This window comes from Pinus tabuliformis, chromosome 9 (assembly GCF_031772625.1).
Source record: "Pinus tabuliformis cultivar Carrire ecotype Pingquan chromosome 9, CPIR1, whole genome shotgun sequence".
Taxonomy (NCBI): domain Eukaryota; kingdom Viridiplantae; phylum Streptophyta; class Pinopsida; order Pinales; family Pinaceae; genus Pinus; species Pinus tabuliformis.
In genome coordinates, this window is record NC_142307.1 from 1,217,080,389 (window position 1) to 1,217,093,101 (window position 12,713).

A 12,713-nucleotide genomic window follows, 5' to 3' on the forward strand; every position below is an offset into this window, starting at 1 on the left:
GGTTAAGATGGATCCATGTTGATTTCTATATACACATATACCATATGTAGGTTGGATATATCTATCACTCTCTCTCTTTCTTCCCTCCTGCCGTACTCCCTCTCTCACTCTCTCTCCATCTCTCCTATGATATCCCCCAGACTATGTAAATATTTTAATTACCATAGTTTTGACAACTATTTATTTTCTTAAGTTAAAAAATACTATTTTGGAAGCTAATATTTTTTGAATGAAGACAACAATTATCAATAAATATTATTTTACTTAATAATCGGCTAAGGAAACAATTACCTGTTCAAGGATTTAACCAAGAGATCAAGAGGATAGAGGTATCTGAGATCAAGGATAAAGAAGGGAAGAGTTACTAAGGAACATATTGTGCTCAAGAGTTAGGCAGTCCTATAAGGCCATGTATGGTTTGGACGAGAGGGCGCTGAGACTGTAAGTCTCAAGAAAATAAAGAGTTCCTGTGAACATGAAAGCTCAGGGGAGACTACTGAAGTAGGTCTCAAGGTCAGGAGGTAGATATACAGAGAAATTCAAGTCTGGTTGGAGGACCGAATCAGGAATATTTCAAGCTAGATAGTGGTACAAATAAGTAGTAATATCAATGCTTATTAATTAGATTTTGTCTTGATTATGATATAGACATAATGATCATTTTCAGTAATTCAATAATGAGATAGATTGATTAAATTACAGTTAACTGTCATATTAATTTATTGACATTATATGATTCAAGAAAAGAACAGAAAAGACTAGTATTAGTAAAGTTCACGAATTTCGGAGATTTAGAACAAGTAATCCTATAAGGTTCCACATAGTTATAACTCTGAATATAAATGATATGACTAGAAGACAAACTTAATTTTCATTATTGGAAAATTGTTCCACAGGAATTACAGTACGCAAGAAAGAGTAACAAATCTTCTGTTAACAAAGAGAGAAATAGTAGGGAGATTTGCTTTCTTTATATATGAGGAACTATTAGAATAGGTATTGATTATAAGTAGTTAACGGAACAACTAATTCGAAAAAATGAGAACAAGCAGGGAAATATTCGAACTGTAAATATGCCCAGAACCAAAACTTTAGAAAATGAGTCTAAAAATGAGGTATGTAGCCTCACAACAAAATAATTCGAAATCCGCAAAATTCCCAAGTCGAAAAGCAAAAACATAGATTTCGACTGTTCTCTCAAATAACATAGACAATACTAGATATAGAATCTCCGTAAGGCTCTTCAAAGAATTAATACATTTGAAATAGAAAAATGAGAGGCAATATTCTAACCTACAAACCCTTGCGGCTGGATGCAACAGGGCATTCATAGAACCTCTGAAATAATTAAATATTCTATCAATAAAACAAATAAATACATGCCGAGATCTAGCATAAACATAGGAATAATTTCCAGAAAGAAAATAAGTAACATGAACGAAGTTGTATTCCAAGAATGCTTAAGGATGTAACACAAGATTACATATATTTCATTCAACAGTCTCCGCACCAAATTGTAACTATTCCAACCAGGGTTTGAATCGCTTCACCCTCGGAATAATTAAAAACATATAAATAACTAAGTCGGTCGAAGCCGGGTAAGGCCTCAGAAACTCAAAACTAAATTTTAAAATTACAGAGGGTAATCAAGATCTCATTCATGGCAAGGAGAAGTGCCAAAATCTCTCTATGAACCAACAATCTTAAACTTCTAATTCAATACAGAACTCTTTCATACTAGGGATATTAATAAATGAATCCCCAAATAGAACCATAAGCTGAAGGCTCGATTGACCATCTTTCAATTACAAGGAAAGGCCACATTATGGTGGGAGGAAGTAAAAACAGTCGAAGGAGTTAATGAAAAAAATATAACCTGGGAGAATTTTCAAAGATATTTTAAGGAGAAATATCTAACAGAAATATTTTATGATTAAAAAGCGAAAGAGTTCCATGATCTCTGATTGGTTCAGATGACCATGGATGAGTTCATAACCAAGTTCATGTCACTACTTCGGTATGTCCCTTACATACGTGAAGAAAAGGAAAAAGTGTAGTAGTTCATCAGTAGCCTCCCACTATTCATGAAGGAACAGCTGGAGTTTGACAACCCAAAAACCATGGACGAAGTTATTCGTAAGGTGTGGATCTGTTACCAGCAAAACAAACCCAAGGGCGATTTAGGCAAGAAGTGGGCTGACAAAAAAGGGAGAAAATTTGTTCCCAGCCACAAAGGGAACAAGGGTACAGGCAACAAGGGATCATTTAAAGGTCCAATTAACCAGAAAACAAATGGAAATCAGCCCAGATTTAGGGTACCATGTGAAAATAGGATGAATGAACAAGATGGTAGATTTGAAATAGAATTAAATAATAGACCACATGTATAGTGTTGGGGATGAGGACAGCCACATTATGTCAAAGACTACCCACAACACAGAGGAGCTAATCAAATTTCACAGATACAGGAAACATTTATCGTGGGAGAGGTGGCTAGGAGCATCCCCAAAATTAATGTTTCCCTTGAAGACCACCATGCAGAGTTTCAACCAACAATGGTTGAATTTGAAGGTAATTTTTCTGACAAGACCTATATCTATTTTAATCGATCCAGGGGCTACCCTAATTTATATTAGCCCCAATATTGTAGAATAGTGTAAACTGCAATCTATCAAATTTAAAAATCCATGGCTAGTACAACTAGCCACCGGAGCAAAAAGAAGACTTTTGTCCAAGGTCAACAATTTCCCTCTAAGTTTAGCTTACCAGACTATTATAGCAGACCTTAATGTGTTACCCCTGGGGTCCTATGACATTCTTATACGTATGGACTGGTTGGAAAAGCACTGGTCCCTTATGAACTATAAGACCAAAGCCATTAATTACCGGGATGAGAAAGGAGTAAGGCAGGAGATTTAAGGCATTCAAAAGCCTCTGCATATAAGACCTATAACCGCCTCCAAATTAGAAAAATGTATCAGAAAAGGCTACCATGTCTATGAAACACAAGTGGGATACATAGATTCTAAAGATAAATATGTTTCTATAGAAAGTATTCCAGTGATACAAAACTTTCCAGATGTATTTCTTGAGGAAATCCCAAGCCTACCCCCGAAAAGAGACATAGATTTCACCATCGAGCTAATTTCAGGAGCTGCCCAAGTCTCCTGAGCCCCTTACCACATGAGCATACTAGAGTTAACTGAATTAAAAATGCAGCTACAAGAGCTACTTGATAAAGGGTATATTCGACCAAGTGTGTCCCCTTGGGGAGCTCTAGTGCTCTTTGTGAAGAAGAAGGATGGAACATTGAGAATGTGTATGGACTACCATTTGTTAAACAAACTAGCCATTAAAAATAAATATCTTTTTCCCCGTATTGATGAATTATTTGATCAAGTAAAGGATGCAATGGTCTTCTCAAAGATCGATCTATGCTTAGGATATCATCAGATCCAGATAAAGGAGGAGGATATAGCAAAGACCACATTTAGAACTTGTTATGGACATTATGAGTTTGTAGTGCTGCCTTTTGGACTAACTAATGCCCAAGCCACCTTCATGTATCTCACAAACAAAATATTCCATCAATATTTAGATAAATTTGTATTAATCTTTATTGATGACATACTAATCTATTCTCGAAGCATGGAAGAACATAAGGGACATCTCTATATTGTTCTACAAGTCTTAAGAGAACGCTAGTTGTATGCCAAATATAGCAAGTGTGACTTCTTTAAGGATCAAATGTAGTAATTAGCACATTTCATCACCAAGAATGGCATTGCAATAGATCCAAAGAAAATAAGGACTATCATGGAATGGCTAGTACTAAAAGATTTCACTGACATAAGATCATTCATGGGTCTAGCTGGATATTATAGACGATTTGTGGAAGGGTTTTCTAGGGTGGCATATCCTATCACTTCTTTGCAAAAGAAAGGGAAAGCCTTTAAATGGACCCCCGACTACCAAAAGAGCTTTGACCAACTCAAGCATCTACTCACCACTACACCCATTTTGAGCATCGTAGATCCGAACAAAGAGTACATGGTTTGTACAGATGCTAGCAAGGAGGGTGTAGGTGGCGTATTAATGCAAGAAGGCAGGGTTGTAGCTTATGAATCAAGGAAACTTAAGGAGTACGAACAAAAGTATTTTGCATATGATTTGGAACTGACAGTGGTGATTCATGCCTTAAAAATGTGGCGGCACTACTTAATGGGTAAGAAATTTCTGCTATTGACAGATCATCATAGTCTAACAAGTTACTTTAAGCAACCCACTTTGAATGCTAGACAAGCTCGTTGGGAAGATTTCCTAAGCGAATTCGATTTTGAAATCAAGAATTTGAAGGGGAAAGAAAACCGGGTTGCGGATGCCTTAAGTCGAAAGGTAAATTGTTTATATGAAATTTCTTTCAGTGAATCAAGAACAACTTTTTATGAGTAGATTCATGAAACAACCATGCAAGATTTAGTATACAAACATTTATGGCAGCAAGAAAAAATTCCAAACAACCATGAACAACAATTAGGATATGAGGTAAATATAGAATGATCGCTGATTTATAGGAAGATGTTATATGTACCTAACAAAAAACATCTTAAGAGACATTATTCTAGCTAGAGAGGCTTGAGCACTTTGCAACCAAGGGTTTTCTACTCGCCCCCGCAACGGCGCAGTCTGAACCCTCCCTGCTTCTATTCTCCGTCAGCCTTCCTCCTTGCGACAGCAGCTGCTGGCATAGACCGCACTGCAATGGCTGACCCTCGGGGGGGGGGCTTCAAAGCCTTCCCCCTCAGCCAAGAGAGATAACCAAGCGAAGGAACTGACAAAGCCTTCTGGTCTAGAACAAGTAAACATGGATACAAGAGATTTCCCAATGCAAGATACGACAAACGCTCCCACTGATCAGTCAGACAGGCGTAGTGAAGTACAAGAAGGAAAGATTGGGCAACAGGAAATGCCCAAGGTTACATCAACGACATGCAAACCCATAGCAGCTGAACGACCCAAGATAGAACTTCCCAGCCAAAGAATCAATGGTCAAATCCAGTACATGAAGGACCATGCGCTCATTGGAAAATTTATTGGATACTGGCCGACTGAAAAAGCTTTGCAAGGATGGATGTCTACCACATGGAAACCCAAGGGACATGTCACCCTGCAGCTAGGACCAAAAGGGTTTTTCTCTGCGATTTTCATTTGCATCGAAGACCGGAATAGGGTTATGGATGAAGGTCCCTACTTCTTCAACTCCACCGGTCTGTATTTGAGGGAATGTGTAGAGAGATTTAACCCGGACAAGGAGGATTTTAGCTGGGTACCAGTTTGGATCCGGATGTACTTGCTCCCGTTGGAATACTGGGATGAAGAATCGTTGAGAGACATTAGTAAAGGGCTGGGGGAGTTTATAAAAATTGCTGAGGAAATGAAGCTACACAGATACACCTCCTATGCCCATATTTGTGTCTTCATGCGCCTGGAAAAAGCCCTTCCGGACTCAGTAAGTCTCTTCCATGATGACTTTGAATGGATTCATCCCTTAGATTTTGAGCATGTACCCTTTCGTTGTCACAAGTGTCATGCCCATGGGCATCTTTTTCGGGACTTCCCTCTAAATGATAAACCCCAAACCTCAGATCCCTCAGACAAGTCGGCTCATGATGGCTTTACCAAGGTCGCAAATCGAAAAAGATCGCATAAAAAACCCTCCTCCAGGAAAAAGCCCATGCAGGATGCTGCCTCCATTCCCTCCACAAGCAATAGCTTTGAGGTTCTTGCTAAAACTTCAGAAGACCCACCGCAGAGCATTTTGCCAATCCCACCGCTGATCCTTATGACCTCTGCCCCCCCCACCCCTGTCTGGCTCTTCTCCCACTCCCCTGCCCCTGGGTGACATCATCGGGATTCCTGAGGCGGCTCGAAAGAACCCTGATTGGGAACCTAATGGAATGGATGTTGACGGTATCCCCAGCCAGACTCTGCACTTAGCAATCACCTTAACAGAAAGCAGTCAGATGCAACACATGGAAGAAGAACCGGAAAGCATTTATTTGGGAGGGCTTGACATCTTCGAGCTTAAACAAGCATGTAGAAGGAAAGACTACAACAATATTCAAGAGCATTAGCTCAATACCCTGGAAGTCATCATCTCCAGGGCTTACTAGCAACAACAACTGGGCATACAACTCGGCAGTCAATGGGATGGCAGCTTCTTTCCTAAAGACTCCAAAAAACATGGAAGAAAGACAGATCTTCAAATAGCTATTGCAATAGGGAAAATCCTGGTAGACTCAGGCAGATATGCTAAGTTGATAAATTACTACAAGCCTACCAAAAATAGTGAATCATGAAGCTCACTTCATGGAATCTAAGAGGGCTCAATAGCCCTGGCAAACTCAGAATGATAAAAAACATGATAAAGCAGGAGCAGCCCCAGATCTTCTTTATGCAGGAAACGAAATGTAATAGTAACAAAATTGGAAGCATCCTCCCTAGAGCATGGCCAGGTTGTCACTCGGTTGCAGTGGATGCTTCGGGTGCCTCCGGGGGATTGGCAATTTCTTGGAACACGCAAGCTATAACACTCTCAGACTTTCATGGATCCCATCACATTATACAGGCCACTTTTCATATAATTGGCACCAACATTCATGGCCATCTCTCCAATGTCTACTTTGCATAGGAAACAGGCAAAAAAAATGCTCTTTTAGATACAATAGAAGCACTCGACTTCAATAGACTCCATCCTCTTTGGATCATTGGAGGAGACTTCAACATGATCACCAAGCTGGAGGAAAACCACGGAGGCCGAGCCAAGCTGGAACAGGAAAATGGCCATTTTAAAGATTTTATCCAAAACAATATGCTAATTGATCTGCAATTCTATAATGGAATGCACACCTGGGGCAATCGTAGGGTTGGGCGACATCAAATTGCTTCCAAACTAGACAGATTCCTCATTTCAGATAATGCAATGCATCTTGGGGGTGACATTTTGGCATCAATTCTTCCATTTTCAGGCTTATATCATTGGCCTATCTCTCTCCAATGGAAAAGACCATGTAACTTTACCAGGTGTCCTTTCTGCTTCGAAGCTTTTTGGCTTACCCACCCCGCCGTCAATGACCTCATCAGATCCACCTGGACCAACTTCCCCTTGCTAGAGGGATCAAAAATGTTTCAGTTTCAACAGAAACTCAAATTCCTGAAATCCCAAATCAACCGTTGGAATCAAGAGACTTTTGGCAACATCTTTGAGGTTCAGCAAGATCTAAATAAAGAAATGAGAGAACTCCAGCAACAGATAATCACAGAGGGCTATAAGGAAGATACTTTGGAATAGGAAAAGCTCATTCACAATCAAATGGAGGAGAGAAGAAAGTAGGAATAAATTCTCCAGAAGAAAAAATCTAGAATTAGATGGCTGAAAGAAGTAGAAAGGAACACTAAATTCTTCCACAGAACCACAATATAGAGAAGAATGCACAACACCATCTCTTTCATATAGAAGTGAGGGGGGAAAGAGTGGAAAGCCATGTAGAGATCGAACAAGAGTTTATCAATCACTTCCAGGAGGTCCATCAAGAACCCCAAATTGATAGACAACCTGCTATAGAAAAGATCACTCAAAATGTGCCAAAAATTATCACAGAAGAACGCAACCAACTTTTTCTTCGACCAGTAATGCCTCAGGAGGTGGATTTGGCTATGAACTAGCTCAAGGAGGGAAAAGCTCCTGGTTCGGATGGCCTACTACCTTTTTCCACTCTTTTTGGGATCTTATCAAAGAGGATGTGTGGCTAGTGGTGGAGGAATCGCGCACTCTCCATTGGCTCCTGCCCTCTCTAAACTAAAGTTTCATCGCCCTCATCCCAAAAGAAGAGAATACCAGTACTCTGGACAAATTCTGTCCAATCGCACTATGCAATGCTATCTACAAGGTGATATCCAAAGTCATTTCTAACAGGGTGAAGCCGCTTTTGCCCTTGCTCATATCGCCTGAACAATCTGGATACGTAGAAGGAAGACAAATATTGGATGGCATTATCCTCACTCATGAAATCATACACTCCCTCAGGCACTCCAAACAAGCAGGTATGATTCTCAAGATTGACCTCTCTAAATCTTTTGATAAGTTAAGCTAGACCTATATTCAAAAAATGCTAACAGCCTTTGGTTTTTCCCCAATATGGGTTTGATGGATTCTGAGTTTAATTTCCACAACATTTTTCTCTATCCTCTTAAATGACATACCCTCTCGACCTTTCAGCCCCTCTAGAGGCATCAGACAAGGAGATCCACTTTCCCCTTTCCCTTTTGTTCTAATGGCGGAAGGTCTGGGTCACCATATCAAACATGCCATCCTCTCCCAGCATCTCAATGGTCTATCCATACACAACTCTCCAGCCATCACTCATCAATAGTTCGTGGATGACAACATGTTGTTTTGGTATCCTTCTGTTCAGGAAGCCTCCCTTTTTAAATCCCTTCTGAATGATTTCTCTGATGCTTCAGGGATGAGCATAAACACAGCCAAATCGCAGATCTTCTTTTTTCACACCCCCCTGTTACTCAGCAGGCTATTACCCACATTCTAGGCTTCTTCATAGCCTCCTTACCTTCCAAATACCTTGGAGCTCCCTTAATAGATTTTGCCATCAAGCACGCCTCTTGGCGTATGCTCCATGAGAAACCTGAATCTCGTCTCACTTTATGGACTCAAAGAACTCTGAACATAGCCATCAGATTAGTGCTAATCAAAGCTGTGCTATAGGCTATGCCTCTCTACCTTTTCTCAATCTTGGTAGTGCCTAAATGGGTCCTTAAAAAAATAAAAGCTCTACAGCGCAATTTTCTTTGGGGTGCATCTGGCACAAATCACAAATGGGCCTTGGCAAAATGGACGACAGCATGCAAGCCCAAAGAAAAACGGGGTATAGGCCTAAGAGATCCTCATCACAGTAATGTTATCATGGGTGCAAAAATATGGTGGCAATGCCTCTCTGCTCCGAATAAGCCATGGGCAGTCATCTGGATAGCCAAATATGCCATTCACAGACCAATGGAGGAGCTAATCAGATTCACTCCAACTAAAAAGGGATCACTAATATGGAACACTGCCAGACAACACTTCTTGCTGATCCAACAACACAGATTTTGGGAAATAAGGAGCACTGCTCAGTTCTGGATGGATGCCTGGAACCAACTACCAAAGCTCAATGAAATCTATAGACTGCCTCCTCGCCAAGAGTGGGAGGAGCAACAAAAGGAATCCGTCCAGCAACAATGGATTTTGGAGACAGAACAGGGGTACATACAATGGAAGCATATTGGCAGGCTGATCAAGAATGCAGATAACCAGACTAAGGAGGTCATGGAGAGTGAGCTCCAGAATCGACGCATTAGATTATCTGAAGGCATGGATATTTTAAGATGGGGATATACCCCAGAAGGTTCCTTCACCACCAAAGAGGCTTATAAAATTATATGCAATGATCTAATGCCCCCGGATCCTATCTGGGGCAGAATCTGGTCATCGGCTACTTGGCTCAAAGTCTCCCTATTCCTTTGGCTTGTTGCACACCAGAAAATCCTCACTTGGGACAATCTTAGGAAAAGAAACTTTCACAGGCCCTCCATATGTCCCAATTGTAATTCTCAGGAGGAATCACTCCAACACCTCTTGGACTCTTGCACTCTCGCCAATCAACTGTGGGAGAAGGCTAGCATATGTTGTCAAAAAATATGCAGAGTGTCTGAAGATATAATCAACTCTATTCGCCATTGGCACTAGAACCCTTATAAAAGTGAACTACTCAACCGAGTATGGAGATTGATTCCTGGCCTTCTCCTATGGACAATATGGAAAGAACGAAACAAGCACATTTTCAAAGATCAAAGCACTCCTGTAGAAATCATTTGGGGTAACTTTTGTCTCAATCTTAAAGAGACCTTGGCGCTTCAAACTTGGCACATGGAAGATTTTCCCACTCTTGCAAATGAGAAAGCCATCTGGGAAAATTGGAACATACAACTCCCACAAGGTACTCACAATCACAGACCTTCAGAAGGCAACAACATGAGAAAGCACTTATGGACCCCCCCTCCAAAGCATACTTTCAAACTCAACTTTGATGGAGCTTCAAAGGGAAATCCCGGCAAAGCAGGATTTGGCAGCATATTTAGAGATCATGAGGGTTCGCCTCTCCTAATCTACTTCGGAAACATTGGATGCGACACGAAAAACTCGGTTGAACTGGAGGGTCTTTGGCAAGGATTACTCCTCTCCCAGTGTCATGGCTTCAAACCTCTAGAGATCGAAGGTGATTCCCTAATCCTCATCAACTTGGCCAATCAACTCCTCAATGGGGCACATCCGCATAAAATTTCCAACAGTTGGAGACTTGAAGCTAGATTGGAAGAAATAGAACAATCGCTTCACATTAATCATGCCATCATATTCAATCACGTTAAACAGGAAGAAAACAAGGTCGCTAATCTACTTACCAATTTAGGGGTGGAAATTGGGCACAGTCTTCTTACTGGAGCTCTAGACATAATTCAGAATCATGATCAAAATCAAGAGTGCAAAATACTGGTCCAAAGGGATGCAGCTCTCCCGGATGCGGGTATATAGACAGGCATTAAATATGACGGGACAGGGGTGGGGTGAGATGGGGCGACACCTGCCTACCCAGGACAAGCTGGATATTTGGCTTCTGATCAACGAATCTCTGCATTTGAGAAGAGCAGGGTTCATTGGCATAGTTCTAAGTAGTTCCAAATATCATACCTCAGCACAATCCAACATACCTCAGACTTCAGCTCTCTTCAATGCAATAGTAATGGCGGATCGCAGATCGATAACCAGCAACATGCGATTGCATTCAGATCGCATCACAATTTTGGAGGATCGCAGATTAGGGAGACCTAAGGGCAAGGCCTTAACCAATAGCGATATGCGACTGCGATCAGATCGCATCACTATTTCGCATCGGTGGAAACCAAGGGGCGGAGCCTCCACACTTTCTCATGTGCGATGCGATGACGTGGCCCCGACAGCGGATCGCAGAATGGGGAGACCTAAGAGCAATGCCTTTACTTATAGCGATATGCGATTGCGATCAGATCGCATCGCAATATCGCATCGGCAGAATCCAAGGGGCGGAGCCTCCACACCTTCACATGTGCGATGCGATGACGTGGACCCGATGGCGGATTGCAGAATGGGGAGACCTAAAGGCAATGCCTTTACTTTTAGCAATATGCGATTGTGATCAGATCGCATCGCAATATTGCATCGATGGAAACCCAGGGGCGGAGCCTCCACACTTTCACAAGTGCGATGCGATGATGCGGACCCGATGGCAGATTGCAGAATGGGCAGACTAAAGGGAAATGCCTTTACTTCTAGTGATATGCATTTGCCTGATGATAGTACGAGGCCAGCTGTGGCCGCCTAGGTGCTCATTATCTGGTTTTTTTCTTTTTTTCTTTTTGCTAGCATTGCCTGGTTTATGGCTTCCTATATGGACTTATCGTCAAGGAACCATCTTACTATTTTTTTGTGGGGTCTGGACTTGAGAAGTGCTACCTTTTTTGAAGTTTCTACCCTCACTGGACTGGTTTCCCCAATGTTGGGGCAGTCCAGATCTTGTTGATACTCAACGTTACCTTGTTCGAGGCCTTGTCCTCTTTGTATCTTTTTCTACATATTAATAGATAACTTTTACTTAGAAAAAAAAAAAAAAAACATCTTAAAAACTTCATTTCAGATTAATTTCATAAGATTCCTTGTGCAAGCCATCCTGGATATTAGAAAATGATTTTTGCCTTAAGAAAGGAATTTTTCTAGCTTCGAATGAAAAAGGAGGTAGCAGAATATTTAGCCAAATGTCTAGAATGCCAGCAAATAAAATTTTAGCATCAACACCCAATAGGTTTACTCAACCCATTACCTATTCCTGAATGGAAATGGGAAACCATATCCATCGATTTCATCACTAGACTACCAAAGTCAAAAAGACAAAATGACTAACAAACTAATCAAATATGCTCATTTCATACTAGTCCAATCAACTTATAAAGCGGTGCAGGTTGCTAACATTTTTATGCAACACATTTTCAAGCTACATGGAATACCCAAAATGATCATCTCATACCGCGATGTGAAATTCACATCAACCTTCTAGAAGGGCCTTTTTGAAGGATTGGGCACGCAACTACATTTTAGTACCACTTATCATCCTAAAATGAATGGACAGACAAAGAGAGTAAACCAAGTGGTTGAAGACATGTTGCGAACTTATGTTATGGAATAGCCCTCGAAATGGGGGGACTACTAACACTTGGTAGAATTTACTTATAACAATGGATACCACACATCTCTACAGATTAGTCCTTTTGAAGTATTATGTGAGCGTAAGTGTAGAACACCATTGAGTTGGAGTGGACCAGAGGAAAAGTTGATGTTAGGACGGGATATGTTGGAAGAAATGGAGGAAATGGTAAAGAAAGTATGAAACAACTTAAAGGCCGCTCAAGATCTGCAAAAGAAATTTACTAATCGGAAATAGAGTTTTTGGTAATTTCAAGTAGGAGACCATGTTTACATTAGAGTACGAGCTAAGAAAAGTGCATTGCAATGGACTGGATGTGCTACACTGACACCCCAGTTTTGTGGGCCATTTCAAATCTTTGCTTGG